This window comes from Phoenix dactylifera, chromosome 4 (assembly GCF_051530095.1).
Source record: "Phoenix dactylifera cultivar Ajwa chromosome 4, Ajwa_hap1_PhDact_Kaust_v1.1, whole genome shotgun sequence".
Lineage (NCBI taxonomy): Eukaryota > Viridiplantae > Streptophyta > Magnoliopsida > Arecales > Arecaceae > Phoenix > Phoenix dactylifera.
The window spans coordinates 38913766-38935429 of record NC_143193.1 but is presented as its reverse complement, the minus strand read 5'-3'; the positions used below and the strand labels follow the sequence as shown (position 1 = coordinate 38935429).

The 21664-nt window shown below is 49.9% G+C and overlaps 56 non-coding genes and 4 pseudogenes across 56 annotated transcripts; all 60 read left to right on the top strand.

Annotated features, from left to right (window-relative positions):
• The first annotated feature begins 33 nt into the window (after positions 1–33).
• Positions 34–152, top strand: LOC149766833 (5S ribosomal RNA). Its single transcript, XR_016411574.1, has one exon. It is a non-coding gene; the product is annotated as a 5S ribosomal RNA (ribosomal RNA).
• A 247-nt stretch (positions 153–399) lies between these two features.
• Positions 400–518, top strand: LOC149766832 (5S ribosomal RNA). The gene has a single exon (XR_016400530.1). It is a non-coding gene; the product is annotated as a 5S ribosomal RNA (ribosomal RNA).
• A 247-nt stretch (positions 519–765) lies between these two features.
• Positions 766–884, top strand: LOC149766831 (5S ribosomal RNA). The gene has a single exon (XR_016400802.1). It is a non-coding gene; the product is annotated as a 5S ribosomal RNA (ribosomal RNA).
• Positions 885–1131: 247 nt separating this feature from the next.
• Positions 1132–1250, top strand: LOC149766830 (5S ribosomal RNA). Its single transcript, XR_016404016.1, has one exon. It is a non-coding gene; the product is annotated as a 5S ribosomal RNA (ribosomal RNA).
• A 246-nt stretch (positions 1251–1496) lies between these two features.
• LOC149766829 (5S ribosomal RNA) lies at positions 1497–1615 on the top strand. Its single transcript, XR_016401791.1, has one exon. It is a non-coding gene; the product is annotated as a 5S ribosomal RNA (ribosomal RNA).
• Positions 1616–1862: 247 nt separating this feature from the next.
• Positions 1863–1981, top strand: LOC149766828 (5S ribosomal RNA). Its single transcript, XR_016411573.1, has one exon. It is a non-coding gene; the product is annotated as a 5S ribosomal RNA (ribosomal RNA).
• A 247-nt stretch (positions 1982–2228) lies between these two features.
• On the top strand, positions 2229–2347 carry LOC149766827 (5S ribosomal RNA). The gene has a single exon (XR_016402784.1). It is a non-coding gene; the product is annotated as a 5S ribosomal RNA (ribosomal RNA).
• Positions 2348–2594: 247 nt separating this feature from the next.
• Positions 2595–2713, top strand: LOC149766826 (5S ribosomal RNA). The gene has a single exon (XR_016411571.1). It is a non-coding gene; the product is annotated as a 5S ribosomal RNA (ribosomal RNA).
• Positions 2714–2882: 169 nt separating this feature from the next.
• On the top strand, positions 2883–3000 carry LOC149766825 (5S ribosomal RNA). The gene has a single exon (XR_016405012.1). It is a non-coding gene; the product is annotated as a 5S ribosomal RNA (ribosomal RNA).
• A 247-nt stretch (positions 3001–3247) lies between these two features.
• LOC149766824 (5S ribosomal RNA) lies at positions 3248–3366 on the top strand. Its single transcript, XR_016405691.1, has one exon. It is a non-coding gene; the product is annotated as a 5S ribosomal RNA (ribosomal RNA).
• Positions 3367–3613: 247 nt separating this feature from the next.
• LOC149766823 (5S ribosomal RNA) lies at positions 3614–3732 on the top strand. The gene has a single exon (XR_016400655.1). It is a non-coding gene; the product is annotated as a 5S ribosomal RNA (ribosomal RNA).
• A 246-nt stretch (positions 3733–3978) lies between these two features.
• Positions 3979–4097, top strand: LOC149766822 (5S ribosomal RNA). The gene has a single exon (XR_016403928.1). It is a non-coding gene; the product is annotated as a 5S ribosomal RNA (ribosomal RNA).
• Positions 4098–4344: 247 nt separating this feature from the next.
• LOC149766821 (5S ribosomal RNA) lies at positions 4345–4462 on the top strand. The gene has a single exon (XR_016404695.1). It is a non-coding gene; the product is annotated as a 5S ribosomal RNA (ribosomal RNA).
• A 247-nt stretch (positions 4463–4709) lies between these two features.
• LOC149766820 (5S ribosomal RNA) lies at positions 4710–4828 on the top strand. The gene has a single exon (XR_016404463.1). It is a non-coding gene; the product is annotated as a 5S ribosomal RNA (ribosomal RNA).
• Positions 4829–5075: 247 nt separating this feature from the next.
• Positions 5076–5194, top strand: LOC149766819 (5S ribosomal RNA; annotated as a pseudogene).
• A 247-nt stretch (positions 5195–5441) lies between these two features.
• On the top strand, positions 5442–5560 carry LOC149766818 (5S ribosomal RNA). Its single transcript, XR_016403197.1, has one exon. It is a non-coding gene; the product is annotated as a 5S ribosomal RNA (ribosomal RNA).
• Positions 5561–5807: 247 nt separating this feature from the next.
• LOC149766817 (5S ribosomal RNA) lies at positions 5808–5926 on the top strand. Its single transcript, XR_016402064.1, has one exon. It is a non-coding gene; the product is annotated as a 5S ribosomal RNA (ribosomal RNA).
• Positions 5927–6173: 247 nt separating this feature from the next.
• LOC149766816 (5S ribosomal RNA) lies at positions 6174–6292 on the top strand. Its single transcript, XR_016401232.1, has one exon. It is a non-coding gene; the product is annotated as a 5S ribosomal RNA (ribosomal RNA).
• A 247-nt stretch (positions 6293–6539) lies between these two features.
• On the top strand, positions 6540–6658 carry LOC149766815 (5S ribosomal RNA). The gene has a single exon (XR_016411570.1). It is a non-coding gene; the product is annotated as a 5S ribosomal RNA (ribosomal RNA).
• Positions 6659–6905: 247 nt separating this feature from the next.
• On the top strand, positions 6906–7024 carry LOC149766814 (5S ribosomal RNA). The gene has a single exon (XR_016400529.1). It is a non-coding gene; the product is annotated as a 5S ribosomal RNA (ribosomal RNA).
• A 247-nt stretch (positions 7025–7271) lies between these two features.
• LOC149766813 (5S ribosomal RNA) lies at positions 7272–7389 on the top strand. The gene has a single exon (XR_016405011.1). It is a non-coding gene; the product is annotated as a 5S ribosomal RNA (ribosomal RNA).
• Positions 7390–7636: 247 nt separating this feature from the next.
• LOC149766812 (5S ribosomal RNA) lies at positions 7637–7755 on the top strand. The gene has a single exon (XR_016405690.1). It is a non-coding gene; the product is annotated as a 5S ribosomal RNA (ribosomal RNA).
• Positions 7756–8002: 247 nt separating this feature from the next.
• LOC149766811 (5S ribosomal RNA) lies at positions 8003–8121 on the top strand. The gene has a single exon (XR_016400654.1). It is a non-coding gene; the product is annotated as a 5S ribosomal RNA (ribosomal RNA).
• A 246-nt stretch (positions 8122–8367) lies between these two features.
• LOC149766810 (5S ribosomal RNA) lies at positions 8368–8486 on the top strand. Its single transcript, XR_016403927.1, has one exon. It is a non-coding gene; the product is annotated as a 5S ribosomal RNA (ribosomal RNA).
• Positions 8487–8733: 247 nt separating this feature from the next.
• Positions 8734–8851, top strand: LOC149766809 (5S ribosomal RNA). The gene has a single exon (XR_016404694.1). It is a non-coding gene; the product is annotated as a 5S ribosomal RNA (ribosomal RNA).
• A 247-nt stretch (positions 8852–9098) lies between these two features.
• Positions 9099–9217, top strand: LOC149766808 (5S ribosomal RNA). Its single transcript, XR_016404462.1, has one exon. It is a non-coding gene; the product is annotated as a 5S ribosomal RNA (ribosomal RNA).
• A 247-nt stretch (positions 9218–9464) lies between these two features.
• LOC149766807 (5S ribosomal RNA) lies at positions 9465–9583 on the top strand. Its single transcript, XR_016400528.1, has one exon. It is a non-coding gene; the product is annotated as a 5S ribosomal RNA (ribosomal RNA).
• A 247-nt stretch (positions 9584–9830) lies between these two features.
• LOC149766806 (5S ribosomal RNA) lies at positions 9831–9948 on the top strand. Its single transcript, XR_016405010.1, has one exon. It is a non-coding gene; the product is annotated as a 5S ribosomal RNA (ribosomal RNA).
• A 247-nt stretch (positions 9949–10195) lies between these two features.
• LOC149766805 (5S ribosomal RNA) lies at positions 10196–10314 on the top strand. Its single transcript, XR_016405689.1, has one exon. It is a non-coding gene; the product is annotated as a 5S ribosomal RNA (ribosomal RNA).
• Positions 10315–10561: 247 nt separating this feature from the next.
• On the top strand, positions 10562–10680 carry LOC149766804 (5S ribosomal RNA). Its single transcript, XR_016400653.1, has one exon. It is a non-coding gene; the product is annotated as a 5S ribosomal RNA (ribosomal RNA).
• Positions 10681–10926: 246 nt separating this feature from the next.
• Positions 10927–11045, top strand: LOC149766803 (5S ribosomal RNA). Its single transcript, XR_016403925.1, has one exon. It is a non-coding gene; the product is annotated as a 5S ribosomal RNA (ribosomal RNA).
• A 247-nt stretch (positions 11046–11292) lies between these two features.
• On the top strand, positions 11293–11410 carry LOC149766802 (5S ribosomal RNA). Its single transcript, XR_016404692.1, has one exon. It is a non-coding gene; the product is annotated as a 5S ribosomal RNA (ribosomal RNA).
• A 247-nt stretch (positions 11411–11657) lies between these two features.
• LOC149766801 (5S ribosomal RNA) lies at positions 11658–11776 on the top strand. Its single transcript, XR_016404460.1, has one exon. It is a non-coding gene; the product is annotated as a 5S ribosomal RNA (ribosomal RNA).
• Positions 11777–12023: 247 nt separating this feature from the next.
• On the top strand, positions 12024–12142 carry LOC149766800 (5S ribosomal RNA; annotated as a pseudogene).
• Positions 12143–12389: 247 nt separating this feature from the next.
• Positions 12390–12508, top strand: LOC149766799 (5S ribosomal RNA). The gene has a single exon (XR_016403196.1). It is a non-coding gene; the product is annotated as a 5S ribosomal RNA (ribosomal RNA).
• Positions 12509–12754: 246 nt separating this feature from the next.
• On the top strand, positions 12755–12873 carry LOC149766798 (5S ribosomal RNA). Its single transcript, XR_016403924.1, has one exon. It is a non-coding gene; the product is annotated as a 5S ribosomal RNA (ribosomal RNA).
• Positions 12874–13120: 247 nt separating this feature from the next.
• On the top strand, positions 13121–13238 carry LOC149766797 (5S ribosomal RNA). The gene has a single exon (XR_016404691.1). It is a non-coding gene; the product is annotated as a 5S ribosomal RNA (ribosomal RNA).
• A 247-nt stretch (positions 13239–13485) lies between these two features.
• LOC149766796 (5S ribosomal RNA) lies at positions 13486–13604 on the top strand. The gene has a single exon (XR_016404459.1). It is a non-coding gene; the product is annotated as a 5S ribosomal RNA (ribosomal RNA).
• A 247-nt stretch (positions 13605–13851) lies between these two features.
• On the top strand, positions 13852–13970 carry LOC149766795 (5S ribosomal RNA; annotated as a pseudogene).
• Positions 13971–14217: 247 nt separating this feature from the next.
• Positions 14218–14336, top strand: LOC149766794 (5S ribosomal RNA). Its single transcript, XR_016403195.1, has one exon. It is a non-coding gene; the product is annotated as a 5S ribosomal RNA (ribosomal RNA).
• A 247-nt stretch (positions 14337–14583) lies between these two features.
• LOC149766793 (5S ribosomal RNA) lies at positions 14584–14702 on the top strand. The gene has a single exon (XR_016402063.1). It is a non-coding gene; the product is annotated as a 5S ribosomal RNA (ribosomal RNA).
• A 247-nt stretch (positions 14703–14949) lies between these two features.
• LOC149766792 (5S ribosomal RNA) lies at positions 14950–15068 on the top strand. The gene has a single exon (XR_016411569.1). It is a non-coding gene; the product is annotated as a 5S ribosomal RNA (ribosomal RNA).
• A 247-nt stretch (positions 15069–15315) lies between these two features.
• Positions 15316–15434, top strand: LOC149766791 (5S ribosomal RNA). The gene has a single exon (XR_016400526.1). It is a non-coding gene; the product is annotated as a 5S ribosomal RNA (ribosomal RNA).
• A 247-nt stretch (positions 15435–15681) lies between these two features.
• On the top strand, positions 15682–15800 carry LOC149766790 (5S ribosomal RNA). Its single transcript, XR_016411568.1, has one exon. It is a non-coding gene; the product is annotated as a 5S ribosomal RNA (ribosomal RNA).
• Positions 15801–16047: 247 nt separating this feature from the next.
• On the top strand, positions 16048–16166 carry LOC149766789 (5S ribosomal RNA). Its single transcript, XR_016400525.1, has one exon. It is a non-coding gene; the product is annotated as a 5S ribosomal RNA (ribosomal RNA).
• Positions 16167–16413: 247 nt separating this feature from the next.
• Positions 16414–16531, top strand: LOC149766788 (5S ribosomal RNA). The gene has a single exon (XR_016405009.1). It is a non-coding gene; the product is annotated as a 5S ribosomal RNA (ribosomal RNA).
• Positions 16532–16778: 247 nt separating this feature from the next.
• On the top strand, positions 16779–16897 carry LOC149766787 (5S ribosomal RNA). The gene has a single exon (XR_016405688.1). It is a non-coding gene; the product is annotated as a 5S ribosomal RNA (ribosomal RNA).
• A 247-nt stretch (positions 16898–17144) lies between these two features.
• Positions 17145–17263, top strand: LOC149766786 (5S ribosomal RNA). Its single transcript, XR_016400652.1, has one exon. It is a non-coding gene; the product is annotated as a 5S ribosomal RNA (ribosomal RNA).
• A 246-nt stretch (positions 17264–17509) lies between these two features.
• LOC149766785 (5S ribosomal RNA) lies at positions 17510–17628 on the top strand. Its single transcript, XR_016406471.1, has one exon. It is a non-coding gene; the product is annotated as a 5S ribosomal RNA (ribosomal RNA).
• A 247-nt stretch (positions 17629–17875) lies between these two features.
• Positions 17876–17993, top strand: LOC149766784 (5S ribosomal RNA). Its single transcript, XR_016407721.1, has one exon. It is a non-coding gene; the product is annotated as a 5S ribosomal RNA (ribosomal RNA).
• A 247-nt stretch (positions 17994–18240) lies between these two features.
• On the top strand, positions 18241–18359 carry LOC149766783 (5S ribosomal RNA). The gene has a single exon (XR_016404458.1). It is a non-coding gene; the product is annotated as a 5S ribosomal RNA (ribosomal RNA).
• Positions 18360–18606: 247 nt separating this feature from the next.
• On the top strand, positions 18607–18725 carry LOC149766782 (5S ribosomal RNA; annotated as a pseudogene).
• Positions 18726–18972: 247 nt separating this feature from the next.
• Positions 18973–19091, top strand: LOC149766781 (5S ribosomal RNA). The gene has a single exon (XR_016411567.1). It is a non-coding gene; the product is annotated as a 5S ribosomal RNA (ribosomal RNA).
• Positions 19092–19338: 247 nt separating this feature from the next.
• On the top strand, positions 19339–19457 carry LOC149766780 (5S ribosomal RNA). The gene has a single exon (XR_016400524.1). It is a non-coding gene; the product is annotated as a 5S ribosomal RNA (ribosomal RNA).
• A 247-nt stretch (positions 19458–19704) lies between these two features.
• LOC149766779 (5S ribosomal RNA) lies at positions 19705–19822 on the top strand. Its single transcript, XR_016405008.1, has one exon. It is a non-coding gene; the product is annotated as a 5S ribosomal RNA (ribosomal RNA).
• A 247-nt stretch (positions 19823–20069) lies between these two features.
• On the top strand, positions 20070–20188 carry LOC149766778 (5S ribosomal RNA). Its single transcript, XR_016405687.1, has one exon. It is a non-coding gene; the product is annotated as a 5S ribosomal RNA (ribosomal RNA).
• Positions 20189–20435: 247 nt separating this feature from the next.
• On the top strand, positions 20436–20554 carry LOC149766777 (5S ribosomal RNA). The gene has a single exon (XR_016400651.1). It is a non-coding gene; the product is annotated as a 5S ribosomal RNA (ribosomal RNA).
• Positions 20555–20800: 246 nt separating this feature from the next.
• LOC149766776 (5S ribosomal RNA) lies at positions 20801–20919 on the top strand. The gene has a single exon (XR_016406470.1). It is a non-coding gene; the product is annotated as a 5S ribosomal RNA (ribosomal RNA).
• A 247-nt stretch (positions 20920–21166) lies between these two features.
• Positions 21167–21284, top strand: LOC149766775 (5S ribosomal RNA). The gene has a single exon (XR_016404690.1). It is a non-coding gene; the product is annotated as a 5S ribosomal RNA (ribosomal RNA).
• Positions 21285–21531: 247 nt separating this feature from the next.
• Positions 21532–21650, top strand: LOC149766774 (5S ribosomal RNA). Its single transcript, XR_016404457.1, has one exon. It is a non-coding gene; the product is annotated as a 5S ribosomal RNA (ribosomal RNA).
• The last annotated feature ends 14 nt before the right edge of the window (positions 21651–21664 follow it).

The following is a 21664-nucleotide window of genomic DNA, read 5'->3' as shown; positions in this document are numbered from 1 at the left end:
TGTCATAAAAGGGAGTTTCGAAGAGCATGTCATGGGTGCGATCATACCAGCACTAATGCACCGGATCCCATCAGAACTCCGCAGTTAAGCGTGCTTGGGCGAGAGTAGTACTAGGATGGGTGACCCCCTGGGAAGTCCTCGTGTTGCACCCCTTTTATTTTTTGCCCGCTTTTTTATTTTTTGATAATATTTATTTTTAATTTTTCGGCTTTTGGCTTTTCCTCTCCGGATAATTTTTTTCCTCCGAAAATAAACTGAGTCCGGAGACTGGCGGTGCCATGCCGCATAGCGGGACCAGCGCGTTGAATCCTACGCCAGAACGGCCCCGGCGGCGCGAATGTCTCGGGTCGTCGAGGTCTGCTGCTTTGTCATAAAAGGGAGTTTCGATGGGCATGTCATGGGTGCGATCATACCAGCACTAAGGCACCGGATCCCATCAGAACTCCGCAGTTAAGCGTGCTTGGGCGAGAGTAGTACTAGGATGGGTGACCCCCTGGGAAGTCCTCGTGTTGCACCCCTTTTATTTTTTGCCCGCTTTTTTATTTTTTGATAATATTTATTTTTAATTTTTCGGCTTTTGGCTTTTCCTCTTCGGATAATTTTTTTTCCCCGAAAATAAACTGAGTCCGGAGACTGGCGGTGCCATGCCGCATAGCGGGACCAGCGCGTTGAATCCTACGCCAGAACGGCCCCGGCGGCGCGAACGTCTCGGGCCGTCGAGGTCTGCTGCTTTGTCATAAAAGGGAGTTTCGATGGGCATGTCATGGGTGCGATCATACCCGCACTAATGCACCGGATCCCATCAGAACTCCGCAGTTAAGCGTGCTTGGGCGAGAGTAGTACTAGGATGGGTGACCCCCTGGGAAGTCCTCGTGTTGCACCCCTTTTATTTTTTGCCCGCTTTTTTATTTTTTGATAATATTTATTTTTAATTTTTCGGCTTTTGGCTTTTCCTCTTCGGATAATTTTTTTCCCCCGAAAATAAACTGAGTCCGGAGACTGGCGGTGCCATGCCGCATAGCGGGACCAGCGCGTTGAATCCTACGCCAGAACGGCCCCGGCGGCGCGAATGTCTCGGGCCGTCGAGGTCTGCTGCTTTGTCATAAAAGGGAGTTTCGATGGGCATGTCATGGGTGTGATCATACCCGCACTAATGCACCGGATCCCATCAGAACTCCGCAGTTAAGCGTGTTTGGGCGAGAGTAGTACTAGGATGGGTGACCCCCTGGGAAGTCCTCGTGTTGCACCCCTTTTATTTTTTGCCCGCTTTTTTATTTTTTGATAATATTTATTTTCAATTTTTCGTCTTTTGGCTTTTTCTCTTCGGATAATTTTTTTTCCCGAAAATAAACTGATTCCGGAGACTCGCGGTGCCATGCCGCATAGCGGGACCAGCGTGTTGAATCCTACGCCAGAACGGCCTCGACGGCGCGAATGTTTCGGGCCCTCGAGGTCTGCTGCTTTGTCATAAAAGGGAGTTTCGAAGGGCATGTCATGGGTGCGATCATACCAGCACTAATGCACTGGATCCCATCAGAACTCCGCAGTTAAGCGTGCTTGGGCGAGAGTAGTACTAGGATGGGTGACCCCCTGGGAAGTCCTCGTGTTGCACCCCTTTTATTTTTTGCCCGCTTTTTTATTTTTTGATAATATTTATTTTTAATTTTTTGGCTTTTGGCTTTTCCTCTTCGGATAATTTTTTTCCTCCGAAAATATACTGAGTCCGGAGACTGGCGGTGCCATGCCGCATAGCGGGACCAGCGCGTTGAATCCTACGCCAGAACGGCCCCGGCGGCGCGAATGTCTCGGGCCGTCGAGGTCTGCTGCTTTGTCATAAAAGGGAGTTTCGAAGAGCATGTCATGGGTGCGATCATACCAGCACTAATGCACCGGATCCCATCAGAACTCCGCAGTTAAGCGTGCTTGGGCGAGAGTAGTACTAGGATGGGTGACCCCCTGGGAAGTCCTCGTGTTGCACCCCTTTTATTTTTTGCCCGCTTTTTTATTTTTTGATAATATTTATTTTTAATTTTTCGGCTTTTGGCTTTTCCTCTCCGGATAATTTTTTTCCTCCGAAAATAAACTGAGTCCGGAGACTGGCGGTGCCATGCCGCATAGCGGGACCAGCGCGTTGAATCCTACGCCAGAACGGCCCCGGCGGCGCGAATGTCTCGGGTCGTCGAGGTCTGCTGCTTTGTCATAAAAGGGAGTTTCGATGGGCATGTCATGGGTGCGATCATACCAGCACTAAGGCACCGGATCCCATCAGAACTCCGCAGTTAAGCGTGCTTGGGCGAGAGTAGTACTAGGATGGGTGGCCCCCTGGGAAGTCCTCGTGTTGCACCCCTTTTATTTTTTGCCCGCTTTTTTATTTTTTGATAATATTTATTTTTAATTTTTCGGCTTTTGGCTTTTCCTCTTCGGATAATTTTTTTCCTCCGAAAATAAACTGAGTCCGGAGACTGGCGGTGCCATGCCGCATAGCGGGACCAGCGCGTTGAATCCTACGCCAGAACGGCCCCGACGGCGCGAATGTCTCGGGCCGTCGAGGTCTGCTGCTTTGTCATAAAAGGGAGTTTCGAAGAGCATGTCATGGGTGCGATCATACCAGCACTAATGCACCGGATCCCATCAGAACTCCGCAGTTAAGCGTGCTTGGGCGAGAGTAGTACTAGGATGGGTGACCCCCTGGGAAGTCCTCGTGTTGCACCCCTTTTATTTTTTGCCCGCTTTTTTATTTTTTGATAATATTTATTTTTAATTTTTCGGCTTTTGGCTTTTCCTCTCCGGATAATTTTTTTCCTCCGAAAATAAACTGAGTCCGGAGACTGGCGGTGCCATGCCGCATAGCGGGACCAGCACTATTTCGATGGGCATGTCATGGGTGCGATCATACCAGCACTAATGCACCGGATCCCATCAGAACTCCGCAGTTAAGCGTGCTTGGGCGAGATTAGTACTAGGATGGGTGACCCCCGGGAAGTCCTCGTGTTGCACCCCTTTTATTTTTTGCCCGCTTTTTTATTTTTTGATAATATTTATTTTTAATTTTTCGGCTTTTGGTTTTTCCTCTTCGGATAATATTTTTCCCCCGAAAATAAACTGAGTCCGGAGACTGGCGGTGCCATGCCGCATAGCGGGACCAGCGCGTTGAATCCTACGCCAGAACGGCCCCGGCGGCGCGAATGTCTCGGGCCGTCGAGGTTTGTTACTTTGTCATAAAAGGGAGTTTCGAAGGGCATGTCATGGGTGCGATCATACCAGCACTAATGCATCGGATCCCATCAGAACTCCGCAGTTAAGCGGGCTTGGGCGAGAGTAGTACTAGGATGGGTGACCCCCTGGGAAGTCCTCGTGTTGCACCCCTTTTATTTTTTGCCCGCTTTTTTATTTTTTGATAATATTTATATTTAATTTTTCGGCTTTTGGCTTTTCCTCTTCGGATAATTTTTTTCCCCCGAAAATAAACTGAGTCCGGAGACTGGCGGTGCCATGCCGCATAGCGGGACCAGCGCGTTGAATCCTTCGCCAGAACGGCCCCGGCGGCGCGAATGTCTCGGGCCGTCGAGGTCTGCTGCTTTGTCATAAAAGGGAGTTTCGATGGGCATGTCATGGGTGCGATCATACCAGCACAAATGCACCGGATCCCATCAGAACTCCGCAGTTAAGCGTGCTTGGGCGAGAGTAGTACTAGGATGGGTGACCCCCTGGGAAGTCCTCGTGTTGCACCCTTTTTATTTTTTGCCCGCTTTTTTATTTTTTGATAATATTTATTTTTAATTTTTCGGCTTTTGGCTTTTTCTCTTCGGATAATTTTTTCCCCCGAAAATAAACTGAGTCCGGGGACTCGCGGTGCCATGCCGCATAGCGGGACCAGCGTGTTGAATCCTACGCCAGAACGTCCCCGGCGGCGCGAATGTCTCGGGCCATCGAGGTCTGCTGCTTTGTCATAAAAGGGAGTTTCGAAGGGCATGTCATGGGTGCGATCATACTAGCACTAATGCACCGGATCCCATCAGAACTCCGCAGTTAAGCGTGCTTGGGCGAGAGTAGTACTAGGATGGGTGGCCCCCTGGGAAGTCCTCGTGTTGCACCCCTTTTATTTTTTGCCCGCTTTTTTATTTTTTGATAATATTTATTTTTAATTTTTCGGCTTTTGGCTTTTTTTCTTCGGATAATTTTTTTCCCCCGAAAATAAACTGAGTCCGGAGACTGGCGGTGCCATGCCGCATAGCGGGACCAGCGCGTTGAATCCTACGCCAGAACGGCCCCGGCGGCGCGAATGTCTCGGGCCGTTGAGGTCTGCTGCTTTGTCATAAAAGGGAGTTTCGATGGGCATGTCATGGGTGCGATCATACCAGCACTAATGCACCGGATCCCATCAGAACTCCGCAGTTAAGCGTGCTTGGGCGAGATTAGTACTAGGATGGGTGACCCCCGGGAAGTCCTCGTATTGCACCCCTTTTATTTTTTGCCCGCTTTTTTATTTTTTCATAATATTTATTTTTAATTTTTCGGCTTTTGGCTTTTCCTCTTCGGATAATTTTTTTCCCCCGAAAATAAACTGAGTCCGGAGACTGGCGGTGCCATGCCGCATAGCGGGACCAGCGCGTTGAATCCTACGCCAGAACGGCCCCGGCGGCGCGAATGTCTCGGGCCGTCGAGGTCTGCTGCTTTGTCATAAAAGGGAGTTTCGATGGGCAAGTCATAGGTGCGATCATACCAGCACTAATGCACCGGATCCCATCAGAACTCCGCAGTTAAGCGTGCTTGGGCGAGAGTAGTACTAGGATGGGTGGCCCCCTGGGAAGTCCTCGTGTTGCACCCCTTTTATTTTTTGCCCGCTTTTTTATTTTTTGATAATATTTATTTTTAATTTTTCGGCTTTTGGCTTTTCCTCTTCGGATAATTTTTTTACCCCGAAAATAAACTGAGTCCGGAGACTGGCGGTGCCATGCCGCATAGCGGGAGCAGCGCGTTGAATCCTACGCCAGAACGGCCCCGGCGGCGCGAATGTCTCGGGCCGTCGAGGTCTGCTGCTTTGTCATAAAAGGGAGTTTCGAAGGGCATGTCATGGGTGCGATCATACCAACACTAATGCACCGGATCCTATCAGAACTCCGCAGTTAAGCGGGCTTGGGCGAGAGTAGTACTAGGATGGGTGACCCCCTGGAAAGTCCTCGTGTTGCACCCCATTTATTTTTTGCCCGCTTTTTTATTTTTTCATAATATTTATTTTTAATTTTTTGGCTTTTGGCTTTTCCTCTTCGGATAATTTTTTTTCCCCGAAAATAAACTGAGTCCGGAGACTGGCGGTGCCATGCCGCATAGCGGGACCAGCGCGTTGAATCCTACGCCAGAACGGCCCCGGCGGCGCGAATGTCTCGGGCCGTCGAGGTCTGCTGCTTTGTCATAAAAGGTAGTTTCGAAGGGCATGTCATGCGTGCGATCATACCAGCACTAATGCACCGGATCCCATCAGAACTCCGCAGTTAAGCGTGCCTGGGCGAGAGTAGTACTAGGATGGGTGACCCCCTGGGAAGTCCTCGTGTTGCACCCCTTTTATTTTTTGCCCGCTTTTTTATTTTTTGATAATATTTATTTTTAATTTTTCGGCTTTTGAGTTTTCTTCTTCGGATAATTTTTTTCCCCCGAAAATAAACTGAGTCCGGAGACTGGCGGTGCCATGCCGCATAGCGGGACCAGCGCGTTGAATCCTACGCCAGAACGGCCCCGGCGGCGCGAATGCCTCGGGCCGTCGAGGTCTGCTGCTTTGTCATAAAGGGGAGTTTCGAAGGGCATGTCATGGTTGCGATCATACCAGCACTAATGCACCGGATCCCATCAGAACTCCGCAGTTAAGCGTGCTTGGGCGAGAGTAGTACTAGGATGGGTGACCCCCTGGGAAGTCCTCGTGTTGCACCCCTTTTATTTTTTGCCCGCTTTTTTATTTTTTGATAATATTTATTTTTAATTTTTCGGCTTTTGGCTTTTCCTCTCCGGATAATTTTTTTCCTCCGAAAATAAACTGAGTCCGGAGACTGGCGGTGCCATGCCGCATAGCGGGACCAGCGCGTTGAATCCTACGCCAGAACGGCCCCGGCGGCGCGAATGTCTCGGGTCGTCGAGGTCTGCTGCTTTGTCATAAAAGGGAGTTTCGATGGGCATGTCATGGGTGCGATCATACCTGCACTAAGGCACCGGATCCCATCAGAACTCCGCAGTTAAGCGTGCTTGGGCGAGAGTAGTACTAGGATGGGTGACCCCCTGGGAAGTCCTCGTGTTGCACCCCTTTTATTTTTTGCCCGCTTTTTTATTTTTTGATAATATTTATTTTTAATTTTTCGGCTTTTGGCTTTTCCTCTTCGGATAATTTTTTTCCTCCGAAAATAAACTGAGTCCGGAGACTGGCGGTGCCATGCCGCATAGCGGGACCAGCGCGTTGAATCCTACGCCAGAACGGCCCCGGCGGCGCGAATGTCTCGGGCCGTCGAGGTCTGCTGCTTTGTCATAAAAGGGAGTTTCGAAGAGCATGTCATGGGTGCGATCATACCAGCACTAATGCACCGGATCCCATCAGAACTCCGCAGTTAAGCGTGCTTGGGCGAGAGTAGTACTAGGATGGGTGACCCCCTGGGAAGTCCTCGTGTTGCACCCCTTTTATTTTTTGCCCGCTTTTTTATTTTTTGATAATATTTATTTTTAATTTTTCGGCTTTTGGCTTTTCCTCTCCGGATAATTTTTTTCCTCCGAAAATAAACTGAGTCCGGAGACTGGCGGTGCCATGCCGCATAGCGGGACCAGCGCGTTGAATCCTACGCCAGAACGGCCCCGGCGGCGCGAATGTCTCGGGTCGCCGAGGTCTGCTGCTTTGTCATAAAAGGGAGTTTCGATGGGCATGTCATGGGTGCGATCATACCAGCACTAAGGCACCGGATCCCATCAGAACTCCGCAGTTAAGCGTGCTTGGGCGAGAGTAGTACTAGGATGGGTGACCCCCTGGGAAGTCCTCGTGTTGCACCCCTTTTATTTTTTGCCCGCTTTTTTATTTTTTGATAATATTTATTTTTAATTTTTCGGCTTTTGGCTTTTCCTCTTCGGATAATTTTTTTCCCCCAAAAATAAACTGAGTCCGGAGACTGGCGGTGCCATGCCGCATAGCGGGACCAGCGCGTTGAATCCTATGCCAGAACGGCCCCGGCGGCGTGAATGTCTCGGGCCGTCGAGGTCTGCTGCTTTGTCATAAAAGGGAGTTTCGATGGGCATGTCATGGGTGCGATCATACCAGCACTAATGCACCGGATCCCATCAGAACTCCGCAGTTAAGCGTGCTTGGGCGAGATTAGTACTAGGATGGGTGACCCCCGGGAAGTCCTCGTGTTGCACCCCTTTTATTTTTTGCCCGCTTTTTTATTTTTTGATAATATTTATTTTTAATTTTTCGGCTTTTGGTTTTTCCTCTTCGGATAATATTTTTCCCCCGAAAATAAACTGAGTCCGGAGACTGGCGGTGCCATGCCGCATAGCGGGACCAGCGCGTTGAATCCTACGCCAGAACGGCCCCGGCGGCGCGAATGTCTCGGGCCGTCGAGGTTTGTTACTTTGTCATAAAAGGGAGTTTCGATGGGCATGTCATGGGTGCGATCATACCAGCACTAATGCATCGGATCCCATCAGAACTCCGCAGTTAAGCGGGCTTGGGCGAGAGTAGTACTAGGATGGGTGACCCCCTGGGAAGTCCTCGTGTTGCACCCCTTTTATTTTTTGCCCGCTTTTTTATTTTTTGATAATATTTATATTTAATTTTTCGGCTTTTGGCTTTTCCTCTTCGGATAATTTTTTTCCCCCGAAAATAAACTGAGTCCGGAGACTGGCGGTGCCATGCCGCATAGCGGGACCAGCGCGTTGAATCCTTCGCCAGAACGGCCCCGGCGGCGCGAATGTCTCGGGCCGTCGAGGTCTGCTGCTTTGTCATAAAAGGGAGTTTCGATGGGCATGTCATGGGTGCGATCATACCAGCACAAATGCACCGGATCCCATCAGAACTCCGCAGTTAAGCGTGCTTGGGCGAGAGTAGTACTAGGATGGGTGACCCCCTGGGAAGTCCTCGTGTTGCACCCTTTTTATTTTTTGCCCGCTTTTTTATTTTTTGATAATATTTATTTTTAATTTTTCGGCTTTTGGCTTTTTCTCTTCGGATAATTTTTTCCCCCGAAAATAAACTGAGTCCGGGGACTCGCGGTGCCATGCCGCATAGCGGGACCAGCGTGTTGAATCCTACGCCAGAACGTCCCCGGCGGCGCGAATGTCTCGGGCCATCGAGGTCTGCTGCTTTGTCATAAAAGGGAGTTTCGAAGGGCATGTCATGGGTGCGATCATACTAGCACTAATGCACCGGATCCCATCAGAACTCCGCAGTTAAGCGTGCTTGGGCGAGAGTAGTACTAGGATGGGTGGCCCCCTGGGAAGTCCTCGTGTTGCACCCCTTTTATTTTTTGCCCGCTTTTTTATTTTTTGATAATATTTATTTTTAATTTTTCGGCTTTTGGCTTTTTTTCTTCGGATAATTTTTTTCCCCCGAAAATAAACTGAGTCCGGAGACTGGCGGTGCCATGCCGCATAGCGGGACCAGCGCGTTGAATCCTACGCCAGAACGGCCCCGGCGGCGCGAATGTCTCGGGCCGTTGAGGTCTGCTGCTTTGTCATAAAAGGGAGTTTCGATGGGCATGTCATGGGTGCGATCATACCAGCACTAATGCACCGGATCCCATCAGAACTCCGCAGTTAAGCGTGCTTGGGCGAGATTAGTACTAGGATGGGTGACCCCCGGGAAGTCCTCGTATTGCACCCCTTTTATTTTTTGCCCGCTTTTTTATTTTTTCATAATATTTATTTTTAATTTTTCGGCTTTTGGCTTTTCCTCTTCGGATAATTTTTTTCCCCCGAAAATAAACTGAGTCCGGAGACTGGCGGTGCCATGCCGCATAGCGGGACCAGCGCGTTGAATCCTACGCCAGAACGGCCCCGGCGGCGCGAATGTCTCGGGCCGTCGAGGTCTGCTGCTTTGTCATAAAAGGGAGTTTCGATGGGCAAGTCATAGGTGCGATCATACCAGCACTAATGCACCGGATCCCATCAGAACTCCGCAGTTAAGCGTGCTTGGGCGAGAGTAGTACTAGGATGGGTGGCCCCCTGGGAAGTCCTCGTGTTGCACCCCTTTTATTTTTTGCCCGCTTTTTTATTTTTTGATAATATTTATTTTTAATTTTTCGGCTTTTGGCTTTTCCTCTTCGGATAATTTTTTTCCCCCGAAAATAAACTGAGTCCGGAGACTGGCGGTGCCATGCCGCATAGCGGGACCAGCGCGTTGAATCCTACGCCAGAACGGCCCCGGCGGCGCGAATGTCTCGGGTCGCCGAGGTCTGCTGCTTTGTCATAAAAGGGAGTTTCGATGGGCATGTCATGGGTGCGATCATACCAGCACTAAGGCACCGGATCCCATCAGAACTCCGCAGTTAAGCGTGCTTGGGCGAGAGTAGTACTAGGATGGGTGACCCCCTGGGAAGTCCTCGTGTTGCACCCCTTTTATTTTTTGCCCGCTTTTTTATTTTTTGATAATATTTATTTTTAATTTTTCGGCTTTTGGCTTTTCCTCTTCGGATAATTTTTTTCCCCCAAAAATAAACTGAGTCCGGAGACTGGCGGTGCCATGCCGCATAGCGGGACCAGCGCGTTGAATCCTATGCCAGAACGGCCCCGGCGGCGTGAATGTCTCGGGCCGTCGAGGTCTGCTGCTTTGTCATAAAAGGGAGTTTCGATGGGCATGTCATGGGTGCGATCATACCAGCACTAATGCACCGGATCCCATCAGAACTCCGCAGTTAAGCGTGCTTGGGCGAGATTAGTACTAGGATGGGTGACCCCCGGGAAGTCCTCGTGTTGCACCCCTTTTATTTTTTGCCCGCTTTTTTATTTTTTGATAATATTTATTTTTAATTTTTCGGCTTTTGGTTTTTCCTCTTCGGATAATATTTTTCCCCCGAAAATAAACTGAGTCCGGAGACTGGCGGTGCCATGCCGCATAGCGGGACCAGCGCGTTGAATCCTACGCCAGAACGGCCCCGGCGGCGCGAATGTCTCGGGCCGTCGAGGTTTGTTACTTTGTCATAAAAGGGAGTTTCGATGGGCATGTCATGGGTGCGATCATACCAGCACTAATGCATCGGATCCCATCAGAACTCCGCAGTTAAGCGGGCTTGGGCGAGAGTAGTACTAGGATGGGTGACCCCCTGGGAAGTCCTCGTGTTGCACCCCTTTTATTTTTTGCCCGCTTTTTTATTTTTTGATAATATTTATATTTAATTTTTCGGCTTTTGGCTTTTCCTCTTCGGATAATTTTTTTCCCCCGAAAATAAACTGAGTCCGGAGACTGGCGGTGCCATGCCGCATAGCGGGACCAGCGCGTTGAATCCTTCGCCAGAACGGCCCCGGCGGCGCGAATGTCTCGGGCCGTCGAGGTCTGCTGCTTTGTCATAAAAGGGAGTTTCGATGGGCATGTCATGGGTGCGATCATACCAGCACAAATGCACCGGATCCCATCAGAACTCCGCAGTTAAGCGTGCTTGGGCGAGAGTAGTACTAGGATGGGTGACCCCCTGGGAAGTCCTCGTGTTGCACCCTTTTTATTTTTTGCCCGCTTTTTTATTTTTTGATAATATTTATTTTTAATTTTTCGGCTTTTGGCTTTTTCTCTTCGGATAATTTTTTCCCCCGAAAATAAACTGAGTCCGGGGACTCGCGGTGCCATGCCGCATAGCGGGACCAGCGTGTTGAATCCTACGCCAGAACGTCCCCGGCGGCGCGAATGTCTCGGGCCATCGAGGTCTGCTGCTTTGTCATAAAAGGGAGTTTCGAAGGGCATGTCATGGGTGCGATCATACTAGCACTAATGCACCGGATCCCATCAGAACTCCGCAGTTAAGCGTGCTTGGGCGAGAGTAGTACTAGGATGGGTGGCCCCCTGGGAAGTCCTCGTGTTGCACCCCTTTTATTTTTTGCCCGCTTTTTTATTTTTTGATAATATTTATTTTTAATTTTTCGGCTTTTGGCTTTTTTTCTTCGGATAATTTTTTTCCCCCGAAAATAAACTGAGTCCGGAGACTGGCGGTGCCATGCCGCATAGCGGGACCAGCGCGTTGAATCCTACGCCAGAACGGCCCCGGCGGCGCGAATGTCTCGGGCCGTTGAGGTCTGCTGCTTTGTCATAAAAGGGAGTTTCGATGGGCATGTCATGGGTGCGATCATACCAGCACTAATGCACCGGATCCCATCAGAACTCCGCAGTTAAGCGTGCTTGGGCGAGATTAGTACTAGGATGGGTGACCCCCGGGAAGTCCTCGTATTGCACCCCTTTTATTTTTTGCCCGCTTTTTTATTTTTTCATAATATTTATTTTTAATTTTTCGGCTTTTGGCTTTTCCTCTTCGGATAATTTTTTTCCCCCGAAAATAAACTGAGTCCGGAGACTGGCGGTGCCATGCCGCATAGCGGGACCAGCGCGTTGAATCCTACGCCAGAACGGCCCCGGCGGCGCGAATGTCTCGGGCCGTCGAGGTCTGCTGCTTTGTCATAAAAGGGAGTTTCGATGGGCAAGTCATAGGTGCGATCATACCAGCACTAATGCACCGGATCCCATCAGAACTCCGCAGTTAAGCGTGCTTGGGCGAGAGTAGTACTAGGATGGGTGGCCCCCTGGGAAGTCCTCGTGTTGCACCCCTTTTATTTTTTGCCCGCTTTTTTATTTTTTGATAATATTTATTTTTAATTTTTCGGCTTTTGGGTTTTCCTCTTCGGATAATTTTTTTACCCCGAAAATAAACTGAGTCCGGAGACTGGCGGTGCCATGCCGCATAGCGGGAGCAGCGCGTTGAATCCTACGCCAGAACGGCCCCGGCGGCGCGAATGTCTCGGGCCGTCGAGGTCTGCTGCTTTGTCATAAAAGGGAGTTTCGAAGGGCATGTCATGGGTGCGATCATACCAACACTAATGCACCGGATCCTATCAGAACTCCGCAGTTAAGCGGGCTTGGGCGAGAGTAGTACTAGGATGGGTGACCCCCTGGAAAGTCCTCGTGTTGCACCCCATTTATTTTTTGCCCGCTTTTTTATTTTTTCATAATATTTATTTTTAATTTTTTGGCTTTTGGCTTTTCCTCTTCGGATAATTTTTTTTCCCCGAAAATAAACTGAGTCCGGAGACTGGCGGTGCCATGCCGCATAGCGGGACCAGCGCGTTGAATCCTACGCCAGAACGGCCCCGGCGGCGCGAATGTCTCGGGCCGTTGAGGTCTGCTGCTTTGTCATAAAAGGTAGTTTCGAAGGGCATGTCATGCGTGCGATCATACCAGCACTAATGCACCGGATCCCATCAGAACTCCGCAGTTAAGCGTGCCTGGGCGAGAGTAGTACTAGGATGGGTGACCCCCTGGGAAGTCCTCGTGTTGCACCCCTTTTATTTTTTGCCCGCTTTTTTATTTTTTGATAATATTTATTTTTAATTTTTCGGCTTTTGGCTTTTTCTCTTCGGATAATTTTTTCCCCCGAAAATAAACTGAGTCCGGGGACTCGCGGTGCCATGCCGCATAGCGGGACCAGCGTGTTGAATCCTACGCCAGAACGTCCCCGGCGGCGCGAATGTCTCGGGCCATCGAGGTCTGCTGCTTTGTCATAAAAGGGAGTTTCGAAGGGCATGTCATGGGTGCGATCATACTAGCACTAATGCACCGGATCCCATCAGAACTCCGCAGTTAAGCGTGCTTGGGCGAGAGTAGTACTAGGATGGGTGGCCCCCTGGGAAGTCCTCGTGTTGCACCCCTTTTATTTTTTGCCCGCTTTTTTATTTTTTGATAATATTTATTTTTAATTTTTCGGCTTTTGGCTTTTTTTCTTCGGATAATTTTTTTCCCCCGAAAATAAACTGAGTCCGGAGACTGGCGGTGCCATGCCGCATAGCGGGACCAGCGCGTTGAATCCTACGCCAGAACGGCCCCGGCGGCGCGAATGTCTCGGGCCGTTGAGGTCTGCTGCTTTGTCATAAAAGGGAGTTTCGATGGGCATGTCATGGGTGCGATCATACCAGCACTAATGCACCGGATCCCATCAGAACTCCGCAGTTAAGCGTGCTTGGGCGAGATTAGTACTAGGATGGGTGACCCCCGGGAAGTCCTCGTATTGCACCCCTTTTATTTTTTGCCCGCTTTTTTATTTTTTCATAATATTTATTTTTAATTTTTCGGCTTTTGGCTTTTCCTCTTCGGATAATTTTTTTCCCCCGAAAATAAACTGAGTCCGGAGACTGGCGGTGCCATGCCGCATAGCGGGACCAGCGCGTTGAATCCTACGCCAGAACGGCCCCGGCGGCGCGAATGTCTCGGGCCGTCGAGGTCTGCTGCTTTGTCATAAAAGGGAGTTTCGATGGGCAAGTCATAGGTGCGATCATACCAGCACTAATGCACCGGATCCCATCAGAACTCCGCAGTTAAGCGTGCTTGGGCGAGAGTAGTACTAGGATGGGTGGCCCCCTGGGAAGTCCTCGTGTTGCACCCCTTTTATTTTTTGCCCGCTTTTTTATTTTTTGATAATATTTATTTTTAATTTTTCGGCTTTTGGCTTTTCCTCTTCGGATAATTTTTTTACCCCGAAAATAAACTGAGTCCGGAGACTGGCGGTGCCATGCCGCATAGCGGGAGCAGCGCGTTGAATCCTACGCCAGAACGGCCCCGGCGGCGCGAATGTCTCGGGCCGTCGAGGTCTGCTGCTTTGTCATAAAAGGGAGTTTCGAAGGGCATGTCATGGGTGCGATCATACCAACACTAATGCACCGGATCCTATCAGAACTCCGCAGTTAAGCGGGCTTGGGCGAGAGTAGTACTAGGATGGGTGACCCCCTGGAAAGTCCTCGTGTTGCACCCCATTTATTTTTTGCCCGCTTTTTTATTTTTTCATAATATTTATTTTTAATTTTTTGGCTTTTGGCTTTTCCTCTTCGGATAATTTTTTTTCCCCGAAAATAAACTGAGTCCGGAGACTGGCGGTGCCATGCCGCATAGCGGGACCAGCGCGTTGAATCCTACGCCAGAACGGCCCCGGCGGCGCGAATGTCTCGGGCCGTTGAGGTCTGCTGCTTTGTCATAAAAGGTAGTTTCGAAGGGCATGTCATGCGTGCGATCATACCAGCACTAATGCACCGGATCCCATCAGAACTCCGCAGTTAAGCGTGCCTGGGCGAGAGTAGTACTAGGATGGGTGACCCCCTGGGAAGTCCTCGTGTTGCACCCCTTTTATTTTTTGCCCGCTTTTTTATTTTTTGATAATATTTATTTTTAATTTTTCGGCTTTTGAGTTTTCTTCTTCGGATAATTTTTTTCCCCCGAAAATAAACTGAGTCCGGAGACTGGCGGTGCCATGCCGCATAGCGGGACCAGCGCGTTGAATCCTACGCCAGAACGGCCCCGGCGGCGCGAATGCCTCGGGCCGTCGAGGTCTGCTGCTTTGTCATAAAGGGGAGTTTCGAAGGGCATGTCATGGTTGCGATCATACCAGCACTAATGCACCGGATCCCATCAGAACTCCGCAGTTAAGCGTGCTTGGGCGAGAGTAGTACTAGGATGGGTGACCCCCTGGGAAGTCCTCGTGTTGCACCCCTTTTATTTTTTGCCCGCTTTTTTATTTTTTGATAATATTTATTTTTAATTTTTTGGCTTTTGGCTTTTCCTCTTCGGATAATTTTTTTCCTCCGAAAATAAACTGAGTCCGGAGACTGGCGGTGCCATGCCGCATAGCGGGACCAGCGCGTTGAATCCTACGCCAGAACGGCCCCGGCGGCGCGAATGTCTCGGGCCGTCGAGGTCTGCTGCTTTGTCATAAAAGGGAGTTTCGAAGAGCATGTCATGGGTGCGATCATACCAGCACTAATGCACCGGATCCCATCAGAACTCCGCAGTTAAGCGTGCTTGGGCGAGAGTAGTACTAGGATGGGTGACCCCCTGGGAAGTCCTCGTGTTGCACCCCTTTTATTTTTTGCCCGCTTTTTTATTTTTTGATAATATTTATTTTTAATTTTTCGGCTTTTGGCTTTTCCTCTCCGGATAATTTTTTTCCTCCGAAAATAAACTGAGTCCGGAGACTGGCGGTGCCATGCCGCATAGCGGGACCAGCGCGTTGAATCCTACGCCAGAACGGCCCCGGCGGCGCGAATGTCTCGGGTCGTCGAGGTCTGCTGCTTTGTCATAAAAGGGAGTTTCGATGGGCATGTCATGGGTGCGATCATACCAGCACTAAGGCACCGGATCCCATCAGAACTCCGCAGTTAAGCGTGCTTGGGCGAGAGTAGTACTAGGATGGGTGACCCCCTGGGAAGTCCTCGTGTTGCACCCCTTTTATTTTTTGCCCGCTTTTTTATTTTTTGATAATATTTATTTTTAATTTTTCGGCTTTTGGCTTTTCCTCTTCGGATAATTTTTTTCCTCCGAAAATAAACTGAGTCCGGAGACTGGCGGTGCCATGCCGCATAGCGGGACCAGCGCGTTGAATCCTACGCCAGAACGGCCCCGGCGGCGCGAATGTCTCGGGCCGTCGAGGTCTGCTGCTTTGTCATAAAAGGGAGTTTCGAAGAGCATGTCATGGGTGCGATCATACCAGCACTAATGCACCGGATCCCATCAGAACTCCGCAGTTAAGCGTGCTTGGGCGAGAGTAGTACTAGGATGGGTGACCCCCTGGGAAGTCCTCGTGTTGCACCCCTTTTATTTTTTGCCCGCTTTTTTATTTTTTGATAATATTTATTTTTAATTTTTCGGCTTTTGGCTTTTCCTCTCCGGATAATTTTTTTCCTCCGAAAATAAACTGAGTCCGGAGACTGGCGGTGCCATGCCGCATAGCGGGACCAGCGCGTTGAATCCTACGCCAGAACGGCCCCGGCGGCGCGAATGTCTCGGGTCGTCGAGGTCTGCTGCTTTGTCATAAAAGGGAGTTTCGATGGGCATGTCATGGGTGCGATCATACCAGCACTAAGGCACCGGATCCCATCAGAACTCCGCAGTTAAGCGTGCTTGGGCGAGAGTAGTACTAGGATGGGTGACCCCCTGGGAAGTCCTCGTGTTGCACCCCTTTTATTTTTTGCCCGCTTTTTTATTTTTTGATAATATTTATTTTTAATTTTTCGGCTTTTGGCTTTTCCTCTTCGGATAATTTTTTTCCCCCAAAAATAAACTGAGTCCGGAGACTGGCGGTGCCATGCCGCATAGCGGGACCAGCGCGTTGAATCCAATGCCAGAACGGCCCCGGCGGCGTGAATGTCTCGGGCCGTCGAGGTCTGCTGCTTTGTCATAAAAGGGAGTTTCGATGGGCATGTCATGGGTGCGATCATACCAGCACTAATGCACCGGATCCCATCAGAACTCCGCAGTTAAGCGTGCTTGGGCGAGATTAGTACTAGGATGGGTGACCCCCGGGAAGTCCTCGTGTTGCACCCCTTTTATTTTTTGCCCGCTTTTTTATTTTTTGATAATATTTATTTTTAATTTTTCGGCTTTTGGTTTTTCCTCTTCGGATAATATTTTTCCCCCGAAAATAAACTGAGTCCGGAGACTGGCGGTGCCATGCCGCATAGCGGGACCAGCGCGTTGAATCCTACGCCAGAACGGCCCCGGCGGCGCGAATGTCTCGGGCCGTCGAGGTTTGTTACTTTGTCATAAAAGGGAGTTTCGAAGGGCATGTCATGGGTGCGATCATACCAGCACTAATGCATCGGATCCCATCAGAACTCCGCAGTTAAGCGGGCTTGGGCGAGAGTAGTACTAGGATGGGTGACCCCCTGGGAAGTCCTCGTGTTGCACCCCTTTTATTTTTTGCCCGCTTTTTTATTTTTTGATAATATTTATATTTAATTTTTCGGCTTTTGGCTTTTCCTCTTCGGATAATTTTTTTCCCCCGAAAATAAACTGAGTCCGGAGACTGGCGGTGCCATGCCGCATAGCGGGACCAGCGCGTTGAATCCTTCGCCAGAACGGCCCCGGCGGCGCGAATGTCTCGGGCCGTCGAGGTCTGCTGCTTTGTCATAAAAGGGAGTTTCGATGGGCATGTCATGGGTGCGATCATACCAGCACAAATGCACCGGATCCCATCAGAACTCCGCAGTTAAGCGTGCTTGGGCGAGAGTAGTACTAGGATGGGTGACCCCCTGGGAAGTCCTCGTGTTGCACCCTTTTTATTTTTTGCCCGCTTTTTTATTTTTTGATAATATTTATTTTTAATTTTTCGGCTTTTGGCTTTTTCTCTTCGGATAATTTTTTCCCCCGAAAATAAACTGAGTCCGGGGACTCGCGGTGCCATGCCGCATAGCGGGACCAGCGTGTTGAATCCTACGCCAGAACGTCCCCGGCGGCGCGAATGTCTCGGGCCATCGAGGTCTGCTGCTTTGTCATAAAAGGGAGTTTCGAAGGGCATGTCATGGGTGCGATCATACTAGCACTAATGCACCGGATCCCATCAGAACTCCGCAGTTAAGCGTGCTTGGGCGAGAGTAGTACTAGGATGGGTGGCCCCCTAGGAAGTCCTCGTGTTGCACCCCTTTTATTTTTTGCCCGCTTTTTTATTTTTTGATAATATTTATTTTTAATTTTTCGGCTTTTGGCTTTTTTTCTTCGGATAATTTTTTTCCCCCGAAAATAAACTGAGTCCGGAGACTGGCGGTGCCATGCCGCATAGCGGGACCAGCGCGTTGAATCCTACGCCAGAACGGCCCCGGCGGCGCGAATGTCTCGGGCCGTTGAGGTCTGCTGCTTTGTCATAAAAGGGAGTTTCGATGGGCATGTCATGGGTGCGATCATACCAGCACTAATGCACCGGATCCTATCAGAACTCCGCAGTTAAGCGTGCTTGGGCGAGATTAGTACTAGGATGGGTGACCCCCGGGAAGTCCTCGTATTGCACCCCTTTTATTTTTTGCCCGCTTTTTTATTTTTTCATAATATTTATTTTTAATTTTTCGGCTTTTGGCTTTTCCTCTTCGGATAATTTTTTTCCCCCGAAAATAAACTGAGTCCGGAGACTGGCGGTGCCATGCCGCATAGCGGGACCAGCGCGTTGAATCCTACGCCAGAACGGCCCCGGCGGCGCGAATGTCTCGGGCCGTCGAGGTCTGCTGCTTTGTCATAAAAGGGAGTTTCGATGGGCAAGTCATAGGTGCGATCATACCAGCACTAATGCACCGGATCCCATCAGAACTCCGCAGTTAAGCGTGCTTGGGCGAGAGTAGTACTAGGATGGGTGGCCCCCTGGGAAGTCCTCGTGTTGCACCCCTTTTATTTTTTGCCCGCTTTTTTATTTTTTGATAATATTTATTTTTAATTTTTCGGCTTTTGGCTTTTCCTCTTCGGATAATTTTTTTACCCCGAAAATAAACTGAGTCCGGAGACTGGCGGTGCCATGCCGCATAGCGGGAGCAGCGCGTTGAATCCTACGCCAGAACGGCCCCGGCGGCGCGAATGTCTCGGGCCGTCGAGGTCTGCTGCTTTGTCATAAAAGGGAGTTTCGAAGGGCATGTCATGGGTGCGATCATACCAACACTAATGCACCGGATCCTATCAGAACTCCGCAGTTAAGCGGGCTTGGGCGAGAGTAGTACTAGGATGGGTGACCCCCTGGAAAGTCCTCGTGTTGCACCCCATTTATTTTTTGCCCGCTTTTTTATTTTTTCATAATATTTATTTTTAATTTTTTGGCTTTTGGCTTTTCCTCTTCGGATAATTTTTTTTCCCCGAAAATAAACTGAGTCCGGAGACTGGCGGTGCCATGCCGCATAGCGGGACCAGCGCGTTGAATCCTACGCCAGAACGGCCCCGGCGGCGCGAATGTCTCGGGCCGTCGAGGTCTGCTGCTTTGTCATAAAAGGGAGTTTCGAAGAGCATGTCATGGGTGCGATCATACCAGCACTAATGCACCGGATCCCATCAGAACTCCGCAGTTAAGCGTGCTTGGGCGAGAGTAGTACTAGGATGGGTGACCCCCTGGGAAGTCCTCGTGTTGCACCCCTTTTATTTTTTGCCCGCTTTTTTATTTTTTGATAATATTTATTTTTAATTTTTCGGCTTTTGGCTTTTCCTCTCCGGATAATTTTTTTCCTCCGAAAATAAACTGAGTCCGGAGACTGGCGGTGCCATGCCGCATAGCGGGACCAGCGCGTTGAATCCTACGCCAGAACGGCCCCGGCGGCGCGAATGTCTCGGGTCGTCGAGGTCTGCTGCTTTGTCATAAAAGGGAGTTTCGATGGGCATGTCATGGGTGCGATCATACCAGCACTAAGGCACCGGATCCCATCAGAACTCCGCAGTTAAGCGTGCTTGGGCGAGAGTAGTACTAGGATGGGTGACCCCCTGGGAAGTCCTCGTGTTGCACCCCTTTTATTTTTTGCCCGCTTTTTTATTTTTTGATAATATTTATTTTTAATTTTTCGGCTTTTGGCTTTTCCTCTTCGGATAATTTTTTTCCCCCAAAAATAAACTGAGTCCGGAGACTGGCGGTGCCATGCCGCATAGCGGGACCAGCGCGTTGAATCCTATGCCAGAACGGCCCCGGCGGCGTGAATGTCTCGGGCCGTCGAGGTCTGCTGCTTTGTCATAAAAGGGAGTTTCGATGGGCATGTCATGGGTGCGATCATACCAGCACTAATGCACCGGATCCCATCAGAACTCCGCAGTTAAGCGTGCTTGGGCGAGATTAGTACTAGGATGGGTGACCCCCGGGAAGTCCTCGTGTTGCACCCCTTTTATTTTTTGCCCGCTTTTTTATTTTTTGATAATATTTATTTTTAATTTTTCGGCTTTTGGTTTTTCCTCTTCGGATAATATTTTTCCCCCGAAAATAAACTGAGTCCGGAGACTGGCGGTGCCATGCCGCATAGCGGGACCAGCGCGTTGAATCCTACGCCAGAACGGCCCCGGCGGCGCGAATGTCTCGGGCCGTCGAGGTTTGTTACTTTGTCATAAAAGGGAGTTTCGAAGGGCATGTCATGGGTGCGATCATACCAGCACTAATGCATCGGATCCCATCAGAACTCCGCAGTTAAGCGGGCTTGGGCGAGAGTAGTACTAGGATGGGTGACCCCCTGGGAAGTCCTCGTGTTGCACCCCTTTTATTTTTTGCCCGCTTTTTTATTTTTTGATAATATTTATATTTAATTTTTCGGCTTTTGGCTTTTCCTCTTCGGATAATTTTTTTCCCCCGAAAATAAACTGAGTCCGGAGACTGGCGGTGCCATGCCGCATAGCGGGACCAGCGCGTTGAATCCTTCGCCAGAACGGCCCCGGCGGCGCGAATGTCTCGGGCCGTCGAGGTCTGCTGCTTTGTCATAAAAGGGAGTTTCGATGGGCATGTCATGGGTGCGATCATACCAGCACAAATGCACCGGATCCCATCAGAACTCCGCAGTTAAGCGTGCTTGGGCGAGAGTAGTACTAGGATGGGTGACCCCCTGGGAAGTCCTCGTGTTGCACCCTTTTTATTTTTTGCCCGCTTTTTTATTTTTTGATAATATTTATTTTTAATTTTTCGGCTTTTGGCTTTTTCTCTTCGGATAATTTTTTCCCCCGAAAATAAACTGAGTCCGGGGACTCGCGGTGCCATGCCGCATAGCGGGACCAGCGTGTTGAATCCTACGCCAGAACGTCCCCGGCGGCGCGAATGTCTCGGGCCATCGAGGTCTGCTGCTTTGTCATAAAAGGGAGTTTCGAAGGGCATGTCATGGGTGCGATCATACTAGCACTAATGCACCGGATCCCATCAGAACTCCGCAGTTAAGCGTGCTTGGGCGAGAGTAGTACTAGGATGGGTGGCCCCCTAGGAAGTCCTCGTGTTGCACCCCTTTTATTTTTTGCCCGCTTTTTTATTTTTTGATAATATTTATTTTTAATTTTTCGGCTTTTGGCTTTTTTTCTTCGGATAATTTTTTTCCCCCGAAAATAAACTGAGTCCGGAGACTGGCGGTGCCATGCCGCATAGCGGGACCAGCGCGTTGAATCCTACGCCAGAACGGCCCCGGCGGCGCGAATGTCTCGGGCCGTTGAGGTCTGCTGCTTTGTCATAAAAGGGAGTTTCGATGGGCATGTCATGGGTGCGATCATACCAGCACTAATGCACCGGATCCCATCAGAACTCCGCAGTTAAGCGTGCTTGGGCGAGATTAGTACTAGGATGGGTGACCCCCGGGAAGTCCTCGTATTGCACCCCTTTTATTTTTTGCCCGCTTTTTTATTTTTTCATAATATTTATTTTTAATTTTTCGGCTTTTGGCTTTTCCTCTTCGGATAATTTTTTTCCCCCGAAAATAAACTGAGTCCGGAGACTGGCGGTGCCATGCCGCATAGCGGGACCAGCGCGTTGAATCCTACGCCAGAACGGCCCCGGCGGCGCGAATGTCTCGGGCCGTCGAGGTCTGCTGCTTTGTCATAAAAGGGAGTTTCGATGGGCAAGTCATAGGTGCGATCATACCAGCACTAATGCACCGGATCCCATCAGAACTCCGCAGTTAAGCGTGCTTGGGCGAGAGTAGTACTAGGATGGGTGGCCCCCTGGGAAGTCCTCGTGTTGCACCCCTTTTATTTTTTGCC